Source organism: Lithobates pipiens, unplaced genomic scaffold, assembly GCF_037356315.1.
Source record: "Lithobates pipiens isolate NorthernLeopardFrog02 unplaced genomic scaffold, aLitPip1_a1.2 Scaffold_8, whole genome shotgun sequence".
Lineage (NCBI taxonomy): Eukaryota > Metazoa > Chordata > Amphibia > Anura > Ranidae > Lithobates > Lithobates pipiens.
The window spans coordinates 416,981,908-416,998,592 of record NW_027507903.1 but is presented as its reverse complement, the minus strand read 5'-3'; the positions used below and the strand labels follow the sequence as shown (position 1 = coordinate 416,998,592).

Sequence of the window (16,685 nt, the reverse complement as noted above, 5' to 3'; positions counted from 1 at the left end):
CAAATTGGCCCTAGTATATGAATGGGGGCCTTGGATTGTGGGCTCCTTGAGGGTAGGGACCGATGTGAGTGTGCAATGTACAGGGATAGGGACAATTGTAGACACTCACTCAGGTTGAACTGGATGGACTGGTGATTTAACCTTACTAACTATGTAACTGTGCCTGAGAGTCTCATCCCACCCACTACTGCAGTTGTGGCTAAATTACATCACTGCTTCCCAGAGAAAGAACTACAGAAGGGATGTGCCAAGACCAGTGGCTAGGGGAATAGGAGGCATAGCAGCCAGTGGTCTTACAAACAGGAAACCAAAGAGAATTAATGGTTTGATTTGAAAATAGGTTATTTCAAAGCAACTACTAAGCGAACTAGATGATGAATGACATATTCAGTGAAGGAAGGAAATCAGCAAAAAGGACATGGAAATAATTTTTTTCCCCCAGAGTTCTGCTTTAAAGTAGTTATAAACCCTTACAGACCACTTTTAACTACGGGTAAGCCTAGATTATGGCTTACCTGTAGGTGCAAGAAATATCTCCTAAACCTACACAGTTTAGGAGATATTTGCAAAAGACAGGCACCGATGTCTACGGCGCATACGCATAGTAGCCCATTATGCTTTACCTTTGCAGAGAAACAAAGAGGAAGTAAAACCCATCAGAGTTTGCTTCCTCTTTAAGGTGTGACAAATTATGAAATCAACCTGTTATTTCCATAATTGAATCATCAGAATGCCATACAATCTAGGAAATGTGATAGCGTTACATGGCTGGTGATATGAATCGACAAATTGTTGTGGCAAAGGTGTTAAAAAGGCTTTATATATGAGTAACAGTCGGTGTTAAAAACCCCACTCTTTTTTGGGATGGTTGTTTTAGGCCTGGTTCACACCTATCCAGGTTGCAGTTTGCATATTCCGGGTGTATTTTTCAATACACATGTTTGATCCATTGAAGTCTATAGGACCAAAAACTGGAAAAAAATCCCTGGCCTTTTCCAAAACTGAAAACTGTTCTGTGTTCACTTTTTTTCCCCCATTTCTTATAATCTGATCTAAAAAAATAACCCCCCAAAAATTGTTAATGAGCAGAAAGAACATAAAGACTATTGTTATGAAAGGCAGGAAGAATCCATCCTGGCCCATGACCTGACAATACTGGTAGCCATGCTGTGTGAAAGGCCTCTGGCTATTTATCTGTGCTAACCCTTGTCTTGTAATTCTAAAGATGAGGGATATTATCCGAGGTTCATCCCAGAAAGCTGTACTCTGTGCTGCAAGCTTTGCAGTGGAAAATAACAAACCATGTTTTAAAATCTCAGCGTCATTCCCTTGGCAGCTCCACAAAGAATTGCTGTGATTCCAGAGACACAATAAAGCTAAAATAATGTTGTAAAAAAAGACAGTATATTATTCTTATCTCTAACATTATATGTCTTTTTCCTGTAATGTTATTAGGAGAGTCAGCCTACCAAAAGCTGGTATATGAGTTTTTGGCATTTTCTGGTGCATTAAATTACTTAACAGTCCATGTTTCTCAGGGTCTCCTCTGGGGAGATCTCTATAGTTGAGATCCCAGGCTACAAACCTGCCTGGGTCACTATGAATGGATTTCCACTCTCCAGTAATTGGATTTACTCTGGAGACTTTAAGAGAAGGAAAAAAAAAAATGACCCCAAAGTGTGCAGGAACAGAGACCGGAATTAAGGCAGGGATAACTCATAACTGCAGCCTCTAAGCCCTTGTACACATGGTTGGAAATTCCAATGGAAAATGTCCGATCGGACCGTGTTGTCAGATAATCCGACTGTGTGTGGGCTCCATCGGACTTTTTCCGTCGGAATGTCTGACCAACAAAGTTTGAGAGCTGGATATAAAATTTTCTGACAACATGATTCGATAGGACTTTGTCCGATCGCTTGTAGATAACTCCGATCGTACAAAGTGCCACGCATGCTCAGATCAAATTACGAGACCAAAGCTATTGGCTACTAGCCTGAACGTAGTCCCGTCATAACGTACAAACGTCATTACGTTCCGAACGATCTGATTTTCCGACAACTTTGTCCGACCGTGTGTATGCAACACCAGTTTCGGAAAAAATCCGTTGGATTTTGTTGTCGGAATGTCCGACCGTGTGTACAAGGGCTAAGAGATAGTAGAAAACCAGGCGCAACTTCTCACCAGACTCTACGCATAATAGGATAACCACTGGGTGGCCCAATTCTGGGAATTTCTTTTGTCTGCCTGGAGCCCCTCCTTTGAGGGGTTATTCTGTCTTTAGTTTGGCACAAGCACACTATTTTATTAGGGACTAATAGGGCTGATGAGCAGGCAACAAAATGCCGCCTATTAGATACTCTAATATACAACAGAGGTGCTTCTAGTTATATTGTCAGGAGCAGAGACTTGTGGGAAGGCATTCTTATTTAAATCATAAAAGTGCACATATCCTTTAGAGTGGAACTCCAGTCAAAAACTGTCACCAGGACAGAAATTGAAAGAAGCTCCAACAGGCACACAACAATGAAAAAAATAAATGACAGGTATGGCTGAAAGGGATTCTTTGAAAATATTGTGCAATCATTTACTAAGAAATGCTAGCCAAATATTTGTGATATAGCGAGATACCACCAATATGCACTAAGGCTGGGTTCACATATGCTGCGGCCGCAGTTCACAGCAGGGGATCCGGTGCGTCCCTGTTTACTGATTCAGGTGCGAATCAGGTCTGAATCTTTGCCTGAATTCGTACCTGAATCGGAACCAAAGACGCACAGGACCCTTTTTAAATGCGGACTGCACATTTGAGAGCCAGGTCACACTCTCCTGTCATGCAAATTGGGTGCAGCAAAACCTGCATCCAATTTGCATATGTGTGAACCCGGCCTGAATCACTGACTAAAGAATGGCAAGTGTAAACACAGTGTCATTTTTACTTTTTGAGATGATGTGGCATCACCACCAAAGGCTCTTAAGCCTGTTGCATTTCAAACAACTTTGAGATGGATGATCAGAATAAATATTAGTGTATTATAATGGATTACATGATAATATAGATAGCTGGCCAAAAAAATCGATATACCTACTCCATAAAAAAAAAACTAGTATGTGGTCATTCCGAGTCTTTTTAATGGTTTGCTATTACTATAAATGAATATTTGCTCAAGTAAGTGAATTGGCTGAGTCAGCTGAAAGTCAGCTGAAAGAATTTTTCATTATTCATTCATTTCTGTAAGGGCTTATGTAGACAATTATTTTTGATAAATGGTGCCTCTTATGTTCAAACACAGCACTATTCAAGTGCATGTCTCTCAGTGCTAAGCTGCATTTCATCTGCTATGTCTGCATTGTGAATTGATCTTAATAGGATCTGCTGCATCTAAAGACAAATAGTTCAATGCAGCTTCTGAACAGTCGTCCACACAACACCATTAAAGAAAATGAAATGGAATCTGCAGATTTGTGTTTAACTTGCCCTTTAAATAATGCTAGCCCACATTAGCCCTAAGACTGCTGATGCATACGGTATGTGCCCCACTCCGTGGCAAAATTTATGTGATATAAAATGTAATCTGTTACCCTGAAATGGCACCACAGCAAGGGTAAAACAACTATACATGATTGTCCTCTATACTACAAATCTGCTTAGGAGGGCATCATGTACATATTTCTGAATATCCTTTTCTTTGCAGATCCCATGTATTTCAATCTTATATCTGTCTCAGTGCCACAAAATACTTGAAGGGAATTTTGTCTTTAACCACTTGGGTACCGCGCTATTGCAAAATGACGGCAATAGCGCGGACCCACATTTTCGGGACTACGTCTATTGACGTAGTCCCGGTTACGAGCGGCCTGCGCGCCCCCTGAGGGGCGCGCGCGGCGCGCTCTGTGATCGGCGAGTCCGTGAGACTCGCCTGATCACCGATCCGTGTAAGGGGTCGATCCCGACCCCTTATCACGTGATCAGCTGTCAGCCAATGACAGCTGATCATGTGATAAAACGGAGCCGGTAATCGGCTAGTATTCCTCCTCGCGCTGACAGCGCGAGGAGAAAAAAAAAAAGCCGATCGCCGGCGGCCGTGTTCGGGACATCAGTCCCGATCACGGCCAGAAATTTAAACGGACACCTGCCCCCTGCCAGTGCCCACCTGCCACCCGCAGTGCCATCCTGAAATAAAGTAAGTGCCCCCCTGTCAGTGCCACCCAGCAGTGCCCATAGTGCCCACAGTGCCACCCAGCAGTGCCCACAGTGCCACCCAGCAGTGCCCACAGTGCCACCCACAGTGCCACCCAAAATCTGCCTCAAAGGTGCTGCACCCCAGTGCCGCCCATCAGTGCCCAGCAGTGCCGCCCATCAGTGCCCAGCAGTGCCGCCCATCAGTGCCCAGCAGTGCCACCTATCAGAGCCACCTATCAGTGCCACCTATCAGTGCCCATCAGTCCCATCTATCTGTGGTACCTATCAGTGCCCATCCGTGCCACCCATCCGTGCCACTTATCCGTGCCACCCATCCGTGCCATCTTATCTGTGCCCATCTTTGCCCATCAGTGCCGCCTTATCTGTGCCCATCGGTGCCGCCTTATCTGTGCCTATTAGTGCCGCCTTAACTATGCCTATCAGTGCCCACCAGTGCAGCCTATCAGTGCCCACCAATGCAGCCCATCAGTGCCCACCAATGCAGCCCATCAGTGCCCACCAATGCAGCCTATCAGTGCCGCCTAATCAGCGCACTTCAATGAAGGAGAAAAATGACCCGTTTGCAAAATTTTATAACAAACTATTAAAACATGATTTTTTTTTTTTTTTTTTTTTTGCATCTTTTTTTGTTTGTTTAGCAAAAAATAAAACTCCGAGCTGTAACTAAATACCACCAAAAGAAAGCTCTATTTGTGGGAAAAAAATGATAAAAATTTCATTTGGGTACAGTGTTGTATGCCCGCGCAATTGTCATTCAAAGTGCATCAGCGCTGAAAGCTGAAAATTGGTCTGGGACTGAGGGGGGTTTAAGTGCCCAGTAAGCAAGTGGTTAAAGGGAAATATTAAAGTGGTTCTAATGGTTCATTTTTTTTTACCTTCATGCATTCTATTCATGAAGGTAGAAAAACCTGTGTGCAGCAGCCCCACCTAATACTTACCAGCAATGTGCATGAAAACCTCGGCTCTTCGGGGACTCTCCCTCCTCATTGGCTGAAACAGCAGTGTGAGCATTGGCTCCCACTGCTGTCAATCACAGCCAGTGAGCTAATGAGGAGAGAGAGAGAGGCGGGGGCGATCCTCAACTCTGTGTCTGAATGAACATGCAGAGCAGCGGCTCGAGAGTGAGCCTGCCTGGGTGTCCCCACAGCAAGCTGATTGCTGTGGGGGAACTCGGCAGGAGGGAGGGGCTAGGAGCTCTGGCGGGGGACCTGAGAAGAGGAGGATCAGGGCTGCTCTGTGCAAAACCACTGCACTGGTAAGTATAACATGTTTGTTGTTTAAATATAAAAGAAGAAAATCTAAAGCTTTAATATAATTTCAATGTTTTTGTTTTTTTTAGAAATATGCTTTGTAATGCAAATAATCTTATCAATTTTTGTTTATATTTTCAAGGATAACTATGCATTTAAATAATGTAATAATTGCCTGTTCATAATAACTATACCATGTTTACCTAAAATGTATGCATGTATGTAAATCCTAGGGGTAAACTTCTCTGACTTCACTCCCACACATGCGCAGGAGTTGAGTCAGCTATGGGATTTGCCAAGTACTGCGCTGCTTACTGTACAGGGGTGGACAGGCAGGTAGGTAACTGTAAATGAAAAATATCCTGCCTATTCACCCCTTTAAATGTTTTACATAAAGTTCCACTTTAAATATGCCAAACTGAACAAGGCCTAATTAACCCTCCTAGTTCTTGCCTTGAGAACGCAGAATGATTCGCCTTTGCTATAGCGAAGGGAGAGTAGGAAAGTTTGAGTATTTTAGTAAAAAATAAGTGATTAAGGGCTGGCTTTGACCACACAAATTTAGTACTACTACAGTGATAGCAGCAATACTCAGGGTCCTGTGCCAAGTGACTTTGCCTCTGCACAGTGACCACAGGGGGCCGCTCATTTCATTGTTCTTTTTTTTACTAGCGTCTATGGGGAATAGGCCACATATGCACAGCACTATCAAATCATGCTCTGCTGGTTTTTTTTTTGCCTTCCTCTGGATCAACTGTGGGTATAGAATTGGGTATATGGGATTGTATGGTATTATTATTTATATTTTTTTGTGGTTGAACTGGATGGACTTGTGTCTTTTTTCAACCTGACTAACTATGTAATTAGAAGACCAGTGTGCTGCCCAGCCTAGGCCACAGGTCTTGGACTGAGTGAGCTTCCTACTCATCTAAGGTAAGTACAAGGTTGTACAACATGGTGGTTAGCATGAGGACAGGAGCCAGAATGATGTTATTTAAATTCCTAGTTACCCTTTAAAAACTTTGTTTCACTGCTAATTATTTATGTGTATTAAAGCAGCTATATTTGTTCTCTAACAATGAATTATCTGTATTTTGGACATTTTGAAAAATCTAATAGATAAAATAAAAAAAGAATACAGATAACCATCAGATCGTCTAGTCATAAATCCGTATATATAATACAATAATCAAAATATGGACCAGGAAGCATATAAAACCATTATTGTTCTATGAAAATGACTTCAGAGTAAACATTACAATAATAACGCCTAATAATACTTGGATCAGCGGGATTGCTCTTATTTGTCTGATTTCTGTAGTATTAAAATACTATTGGCTGCTGGCTGGTGTTCACTGTGAATTTAGAATATGTCTATTGAGACATAGAAAAAACATCTAAGTACCTTTTTCCTAATCGATAGACAGTTGTTACATGACCCAGCTCTTTCCCAGCCTGTCTGGGATATAGTCCTCTGCTGCTGGTCACATGTTTAACATAAAAAAAAAAAAACTTTGGAAAACAGAGGAAACAAATAAATAATATCAATAAACTGTTTTAAATTGGCAAACAAATATATATTTAAAATGACATCTTTATTTTTTGGAAATAACATGGTGTGGGTGGATTTCTGCTAGTCACAGGCTGTGTCACGCCCCTCCAACCTGTGTCTTAGAATAACAGGGAGGTCATTTACCACTGTTTATACGCCCACATGTGTGACTCTATAGTCACATGGGATGCTCAGATGTGATAGGGAAGAAATGTTCAGCATAGAAACTCACTGAAAACTGAGCATGTGCAGAGTTGCCGCCACAGCTGCAAAATCCCTAGGTGAATCGGAGACATGAACAGAAGGTGAAGATATAGAGCAGCGGGATCAGCCAGGTTTTTTGCAGTACAAAAAAACAAATCTCCATACCTCCCAACATTTTGAGATGGGAATGAGGGACACATACTAGCACATGGGTGTAGGCATAGGACACACCCCCTTAAAGGAGAATTAACCCAAAAAAAGGTTTATTAAATCCACAAGGTTTTTTTTTACCACTACTATTTCTTTATATTGGCTTTTAACCACTTCAATACAGGGCACTTATACACCTTCCTGCCCAGACCAATTTTCAGCTTTCAGCGCTGTCACACTTTGAATGACAACTGCGTGGTCATACAACACTGTACCCAAACTAAATTTTTATCATTTTGTTCCCACTAATAGAGCTTTCTTTTGGTGGTACTTGATCACCTCTGGGATTTTTATTTTCTGTTAAACAAATAAAAAAGACCAAAGATTTTGAAAAAAAAAGTTTTTTGTTTGTTACAAAACTTTGTAAATAAGTAACTTTTCTCCACTGTTAGGGCTGCACTGACGGGCACTGATAAGGCGGCACTGATGGGCACTAATAGGTGGCACAGATGGACACTGATAGGTGGCATGGATGGGCACTGATAGGTGGCACGGATGGGCACTATTTTATGGTACGTATGGATGCCAATCGTTCCAAGCAATAATGCCTACCAATCAGTGATGCTCATTGTGGGTACTAGCATCCATTGTGGGCACTGATTGGCATCCCTGGTGGTCTATGGTGGCATACCTTGTGACATCCCTGGTGGTCCTAGTGGGGTCCCTGGTGGTGCAGTGTGGGCATCCTCGGGGGAGCTGGGCTGATAATTAATCAGCACAGACCCCCCCCCCCCCCCCCCGTCAGAGAGAGGAGCAGCCGATCGACTCATCTCTATTCGCATCTGACAGATGCGAGTGAGGAAAAGCTGATCAATGGCTCTTCCTGCTAAATCGTGATCAGCCGCGATAGGACACAGCTGATCATGTGGTAAAGAGTCTTCGTCAGGGACTCTTTACCTAGATAAATGTTGCTGTTCATCAGACTGACACACACCGCAACAATGATCGACACAATGTGTGCCCCCGGGGGCACGCAGTGGCTTGATATCCTGGTGACATCATATGATGTCCAGTCAGGTTACTGAAACCACTTTGCTGCCGTCAGGTGGGAAGTGGTTAAAATTTACAAATGCAGCAATTTAGAAATTGGATGAAAGGTTTAGCACTGGGAAACACTTTTTGAAAGATAAAAAGTGCATTTTATATACAACTATATGGATCAGACCAAAATGAGGTACAAATGAGGGGGAAAGAGGGACAGAGGGACATTGCTCCAAATCAGGGACAGTTGGGAGCTATGAATCTAATAATGACTGAGTATGGACAGCATGGAATACAGCATTTATTGATAGTTTTTTTTTTATGGTGTGGGTTTTATGTGTAAGTTACATTTTTGGTTCATAAGGTTAGGAAAACAATGTGACATACAGGCTTGCACTGGTTAAAAACCTAGCTTCTAAGAATAAAAAACTATCATGCAATAAAATAAATGTGGCAGTTAAAATAATGTTTGCACTTTGTGAATTGACCAGCATAGTCTGATCCAGCAAAAGACCATTTTTCCAAGTGCACAGCTGCTGGATGCAGAAATGTTGTGGTGCCGGTTCACACTTGTGCGATGTGAGAACCCTGCTAATCAACTGCGTTCCCGCATCGCACCTGACATGCACAGCAGTTCACACTGCCATATCCGAACTGCTGGGGAGTGTCATAGGTTAACGACACCCCCATTTCAGCTCTCATATTGCACTGACAGTTCAATCGGACATCAATCGGATTGCATATGTGTGAACACACATGCGATTCGATTCTGGTCCAAACAGAAAAAAGGGTCCTGTGCATGTTTGGACCGCATGCTGTGCGATATCAGACATTCTATCTGTATGGCTGACATCGCACTGCACAGACATTGCATGTAATGTGAACAGCAGTGACGCTGCGAATTACATGCGATGTCTGGTATCGCACTAGTGTGAACCGGCCCTTAGGTGCTTCAGGCTCAATAAGATAATCACAAGCATCACTAGCATTTCATGTCCTGATTGCAGTTAATTTATGGTCTCTTACAGCTTAATACTAGTGTTTCATGCCTTGCTTTAACACAGCCGATTCATTTATCAACAAATGATAATGATTTGTGTCGGGGTACAGCACAGCTCTGCATTAAAATATGCTATATGTGCTTTTAGGTCTACTGTATACATGCATTATAGTGAATGTTCAGAATTTTTGGCAAACACACATACTCTTTGGGTATAAAAGTTGTTACTGCAAAAGGGGTGAAGAGGCGTTTAAAGTGGTTTCAAACCAAAAAGCAAACATATTTCAGCTTAGCAATTTGGTGGTAGCTACATTTGTTTTCTTTTTAGGCTTTCTTTCTTTTATTTTCACCTGGTGATCCCGCCAAGTAAGTCTGTGTTTTTTTTAACAGAACAAGCTCCTCCTGCAAATGTGTCAGTTAAGAGTCTTGAGACACCATTTACCACTGACAGGGGAGTTTACAATGATCAGCTTTTATTTATTCATGCACAACTTTTATCCCAAAGAAAAAAAAAACCTGTTGCTGTACCTGCAGTGTGAGCTGGAGTTTGGCTTCAATTTGGTTAGTGTATCTAAATCTGCTAGTACATCTAACAAACCCCTCCCCCAGATCAGCAATCGTTCTGTCCAAAGGTACCCCTGTGCTCCTTCATCCAGAGTGGGGGAATGCTAATACAGGATGTGCATAACTGGGCGGACAACCAGGTGAAAACAGAGGGGAAAAAAAAACCCTAAAAAAAAGAAAACAAATGTACACACCACATCTAAGGATTGGTAAACTGCAATATATTAGATTTTTGGTTTTGGGTTTAATACTGCTTTAAGCCAGATCCCCAAAAGGAAAAGAAGAAAAATAGCAGCTTTCAAATCTCTTCCACAGAAGAGAAAATAAAAAGTATACTAACAAGGCTGGATGTAATACAGACACTGTATCCAGAAAACAAATTGTAGACAAGAACATAACCATACATGGCAAGGCACAAAACAACACGACATCCCCAGAGGACTCGCAACCTTCTTAAAGCAAACCTGTGATGAAGGGAAACAAGGAGGATGGCACTGGCCTCCTGAAAATGCTAGAAGCTGGTTGTCTATGACTTCAATCCTGTCACTGCAGAATAAGAGTCAGACATCCTTATCTCCATACTTCTGGGTCAGTGGCTAAAAGAAGTGAACCTAAAGAATAAACATGACAGCTAGGCAACCAGCATTTTCAAGTCTGCAATGGCGGGCCTCTTTTTGGCAAGGTTAAAGTGTTCCTGGACGCTCATAAAAACAAAGCAAATGGAAAAAAATAATTATGCTGCCAACCTCAGCACGCACCATATTTGCCAATCTGCTTTTCTTGTTCTTTCCCTCAATTCTTCCTCCAAAACTGCCCCCCTTCCCTGCCTGCTGTTTAGAAGTGTCTCCATTCCCATACAGGGCTATATGGAGACACCTTTGTGTGTCCGCTCCTGCTGGCACCTTTCTAAACCCTTTAGAAAAGATTGCAGCTCTCCTGCTCCCCCCTCTGCCTGTGCTGTCCCTTTCTAATACATGCATGTAACATACTATACATGGGTTGCATGCTCCTCTACCTGGAAGTTCAGGGAAGCGGAACTCTGTGCTCAGTGCCAGCTGCAGAGAACAGGGACAGCAGGTAAATATTTGTGTGCACTGGGGCATGGAAAGTCACTTGGGCATTTTTCACCTTAAAGTGGAGGTCCACCCTAAAGTGGACCTTCCACTCATGGGAATCCTCCCCCCCTCTGGCGCCACAATTGGCACCTTTCAGGGGGGAGGGGGGTGCAGGTACCTGTACAGTACAGGTATCTGCACCCACTTCCGGCGTAGATTCTGCAGAAGGTACGCCCCTTTCCGCAGAATCTACGCCCCTTTCCGAAAGTCCCCCGCTGCCTGCTGGGAAACACACGGATCCCAGAGACAGCGGGGACCATCCTTATTGCGCAGCGCGACTCACGCATGCGCAGTAGGGAACCGGGAAATGAAGCCGAAAGGCTCCACTTCCTGATTCCCATACCCAAGATGGCGGCGGCAGCACCCGAGAGACGATCGAGAGATCGGCTTCGGGTGCCGACATCGCGGGCGCGCTGGACAGGTAAGTGTCACTATTTTAAAAGTCAGTAGCTGCAGTATTTGTAGCTGCTGGCTTTTAAAAAAAACAAAAAACGGCTTTAATGCTAAGAATGCATTAAAGTGTTACTGAATCCAGGACCCTGCATTCACTCCATCTGGTCTCCCACAGTACACAGTACATGGAAATGCAATTATTTTAGTAAATATAAACTGCTAAATACCTTTTCTCATCAGCAGTATATAGCAGTCTTGTGACTTCTATCAGTGTCCAGCCGAGCGCTGGTTAAAGCTTATAAGAGGAGTTTTCATTCTCCTCTGACTGTCCTATGAGGCTGCATGACCCCTAACCCCTGTGGCCCAGTGCCAATCCCATACACCCTTTCCCCCTAAAAAAAAAAAAAAAAAAAATCTCTAGCAATACACACCAAACTGAGCATGTGCAGAGTGCCCCCAGATGGATTGGGGGCTGTACAAAAAAAGGAAGGATTAGAGAAGACAGAATCAAACAGCCTTTTTACACAATGCGGAGGATTAACACCTTAGGTTCCACAGTGAGTATAGAAAAGCATGCTTACTGCATATACAGACTGATTTTACTGTTGTGGGTTTAGTAACACTTTAAGGTAAAAAAATAATAAAAAATGGTGCGCTTTTAGTGCTACTTTAACTTTAAACACCTCTGTAATTTTATCCATTTGAAAAAAAACAAAAAACGAGAACTTGTAATGCAACATACTAACTGCTTTTGATATCAGCCTCACAGAAATGCCTAAAGGTGTATAATAATACTTACATATCAATAGTTTATCCGACATTATTTCAAAAATGCTATTGCTGCCTGCATTGTGCAGCTAGGCTTAATTCTACCCCTTGATGCATTAAAAAAATAAAAGTAAATATAATTAAAACAATTTCATGAAAACAAGTGGCTTATGTATTAAATGTGTGCAAACAAGTACATTTCGTTTTGCCCATGACAACCTCTTAGAATCCTTGTTTCATTTCAACTTTGCACTGCTGAAATGATAACTGGAAAGTGATTGGTTGTTGGGCTCAACAAGATATGGTGTCTTGTTGTTAGCCTTGTCAGGACACTTAGCATACACAGTCCCCTAACGGAAGAAAGAGTATATGAGAAAGTAGTCAGTTGTGTTATCTCTGAACTGTAGCTGTATGTATGGTGTTGTATTCCCCACAATTAGGTTTCCGAGTCAGTGACAAGCCTGTTATGTTCCATTCTGTGTCTTTCTTTGTACAAAAAATGTCATATATTCTTGTCATATTTGCTACAGTAGCCTTTTCTGTTCTCCGATATCTCAGGTCCTGCTTCGCCGTGTTCTTAATTGAATCCACCAGAGGAGAGGTCAGCCCCATTAGTCTTTCTCCTAATATGCCACTTGCCTGAGGCGACAAAGTGAGAGAAACGACAATTTGTGATTGGGAAATGAGAACACCATTATAAACATAAAGGTCAGGAGAAAATATACCGGATGTTATACTACAATATATCAGCCTAACATTGGAATAAAGGTTAAATCAAGAACAATTCTATTACATACACATTTACAATACAGACTTGGAGGGAATATTGTGAAATGTCTTACCTTAAATTAAAGTAAACCTCTACCTTGTCCTGTAACAGGTCCATTTAAAGCTGAACTTCAGTCTTACCTTCAGTATTGCAGAGTTGTACAGGACTGAATTTGCTTACTCTGATTTCACCAAACACTGTGAACTTCTCACAGTGTACATTAGAAGTTACAGCAAGTCACACAGAGCCTACCTTATTTCCTGGCTGACGGAAATTGGGAATCATCTTGCCCTTTCCTTCCCAGCTTGCACCCTTCATTTATTAAATTTTTTTTGTCATGGTGGCTTAGTATCACATATGAGCATTATCTAGAGCAATCTGCATGCAAAGGCAGCCAGCCTATGAACACCCACTCCTCCGGACTGATCATATTCTGTTGGGCATTATTCAAAAGATCAAACTATAATTCTACCCCTTTACAAAACTCAGCCACATCTGGAATGTGCCCTCCAGTTCTGGTCACCAATCATCATTAATGATGTGCCAGGGCTGGAGAGTGTCCAGAGATAGGTAACAATGCTGATAAGGGAGCTGGAGGACCTCAGTTATGAGGAACAACTACAGACAATAAACTTATTTTCCCTGGAGAGGAGACACTTGGGCTCCATGCATACTGGGCTTAAAAAAAAGTCTGCTCTCTTGGCAGTAAAAAACACTTATATACAGCATTTTTTGTACATAGTTTAGACGAGTTTACATTGACATTGAGCTGCTTCTACAGCCAGAACACCAAACTTCTTTAGAACCAACATTTTTAAAGCCAGTGTGCATGGAGCCTTAAGATGAGATAAGTTTGCAAACTATAAAAACCTAAATGATTATTCTAGCTGGTGGGGTTAACCTTCTGTCCCGCCTTCTCCCTGGGTGTCGACCACCCGGTGTTGGGAGGGATCCTTTGATGGGTCTGAGGAGCTATAAATGCCTCCCAGGTGGTTGGATACGCACAATTTTTGGTTAGCATTTTTTTTTTAAATTTGGTAAGTACAAATCTTTATTTTTCCCAATTTTTATTTTTTTAAACCTGTTTTGACCTTTTACATTGGGGTATTCCCAGGCACTGGTGTCACTGCTTCACCAAGTTGCACTTTATGCTATACAGCACTTATACTTAATATCACGTGTGGATTCTCATTCAAGCTGTGCAGGTCATTTTTACTATTCCCAATTGTCCCATGTGGCTGTTTCTGGCCATTCCATCATACTTTCCATTATTTTTACTATTTTTCAATTCAGTAGTGCATATCAGTATTTCTATACACTCTTTTTTTTTCTAGGCACCATCCTAGCAGGCCACACTAGATGGTTTTGTTTGCCTGTTTTCCATCTGCCTGTTTTTGCTCTGCTGGACCATTGGATCCTTTACCCACAGCTCTTGAGTGAGACGTGTCCGGAGCCCACCGGTGCAACTTTGGCAAACAGCACCCTGCATCTTTGTGAGTATGGATCCCTCAGTCTGATTCACACAACTCAAATCATTTGACATATTTCCATGTTCTTTACTATGTTACAGCATCTCACAAAAGTGAGTACACCTCTCACATTTTTGGAAATATTTTATTATATCTTTTCATAACATAGTATAGGTTATGAAAAGATATAGGTATTGAATATGCCAGCAATAGGACTGGGAGCTACAGTTTATTGAGGGAATCATGAATGCCAACATGTACTGTGACATACTGAAGCAGAGCATGATCCGCTCCCTTCAGAGACTGGGCTACAGGGCAGTATTCCAACATCTGAATGAACCCAAACACACCTCCAAGACAACCACTGCTAAACAAGCTGATGGTAAAGGTGATGGACTGGTCAAGCATGTCTCCAGACCTAAAACCTATTGAGCATCTGTGGGGCATCCTCAAATGGAAGGTGGCGGAGCGCAAGGCTTCTACTATCCACCAGCTTTGCAATGTCATCATGGAGGAGTGGAAGAGGACACCAGTGGCAAACTGTGACGCTCTGGTGAACTCCATGTCCAAGAGGGTTAAGGCAGTGCTGGAAAATAATGGTGGCCGCACAAAATATTGACACTTTGGGCCAAATTTGGACATTTTCACTTAGGGGTGTACTCACTTTTGTTGCCAGCGGTTTAGACATTAATGGCTGTGTGAGTTATTTTGAGGGGACAGCAAATGTACACTGTTATACAAGATGTGCACTTACTACTTTTTTTTTTTTCTTTTTTTTTGCATCAGAGATCAGCCAAAAGGTTATACTGATTACAGCGGCGGCCGTAGCCCGGGTGCCCAAAATTAATAACCAGTTTATTATCACCACTTGTGTGAAGGTATCTAGGCTGCTGAACCATCATCTGCATTTTTCTCTCTCCCCTTCCCCCCCCCCCCCCTTCCCTTTTCCCCTTTTTTCCCCCCTTATTTTCATTTAATACTTAAATTCTTTTTATTTATTTTACTTCATGCAAGGAGAGTAATAGTATAAGCTACATAGATTACAAACAAATTATATACAGAGCAGTGTCAATAATATTTCTTTTGTTGAGGTGTTTTAGCGCTTTCTGTTTCCGTTCACCCAGCATTTTAACACACCCTCCCCCCTTCCCTCCCCCTCCCCCAGCCCATCCCTCCCTCCCTCAAGGTTGAACACCAGCTCCTAAATTTTACCCTCTATAAATTTTATATTATCCTATTCTGTATCCATTTATCCATTTTTTTTATCAATCAGGTGGGTACCCCATTTCATTCAACCATGGTCTCCATATTTTCTCAAACCTTCTGAGGTTTCCCCTTCGTATATATACAGTTTTCTCTTTCCAAATTAAATCATTAATAACTTGAGTCCATTCACTCAGAAGAGGCGCTCTATCAGACTGCCATTTCTGCGCGATCAATTTCCGCGCTTGAAATAAACACCGTATAACTGCCAACGTGGTATTTTTTGGTTCCCCCGCTATTTTCCTATACCCCAAGATACAAGTCTTGGGGTCTCGGTCCAGCTTGGTCCCAAACGTTTTATTTATGATTTTTACTATTCCATCCCAGTAGCGAAAAAGCTTTGGGCATCTCCACATCATGTGTATAAGATCCCCATGGCCTCGGCATCTAGGGCAGTCGGCATCCGTCCTTCTTCCAAATAGTAACAGCCTCTTAGGAGTGAAATAGGCCCTATATAACAACATTAAATGTGATACTTTCTGTGGCGGGGAGATCGATACCCATGGTCCTAGTTCCAATATTCTCTTCCACTGTTCCTCTGTAATTTCACCTATATCCTCCTCCCACTTCTTCTTTTGTTTAACTAAGCCTGATTCTATTTCAGTAGTCTTACATATTAATTCATAAAGGGCAGAGATAGCTCCCTGGGGTTTATCTATTTTCATTATCTCCTGGGGAAGAGATATCTTATCCCATTCCGGTATCTGTGAGCCACACTGCGCTGTCAATGCATGCCGAAGCTGCAAATAACGATAAAATGTTTTTTGCGGTACGCCGAATTCTCTTTTTAAGTCTATGAATGTTTTTACAGTGCTGCCATCATAAATTTGACTTAGCCTAGTTATGCCCTTCTTTTCCCAGGTACTGATTTTCCCAATTGACCGTACTTCTTGCAAATTCATATTGTCCCATAATGGGGTGTATTCTGTCCATCCATTACCCCCCA

General features: G+C 42.2%; 1 protein-coding gene across 2 annotated transcripts in view; it reads right to left on the bottom strand.

Moving 5' to 3' along the window:
• Positions 1 to 9,788: 9,788 nt before the first annotated feature.
• RELL2 (RELT like 2) overlaps positions 9,789 to 16,685 on the bottom strand; it is a 134,940-nt gene continuing 128,043 nt past the window's right edge. For both annotated transcript variants that reach the window (XM_077474233.1, XM_077474232.1), the window contains exon 8: positions 9,789 to 12,877. The gene's annotated coding sequence lies outside the window, so the exon portion shown is untranslated. The remainder of the gene's footprint in view (positions 12,878 to 16,685) is intronic.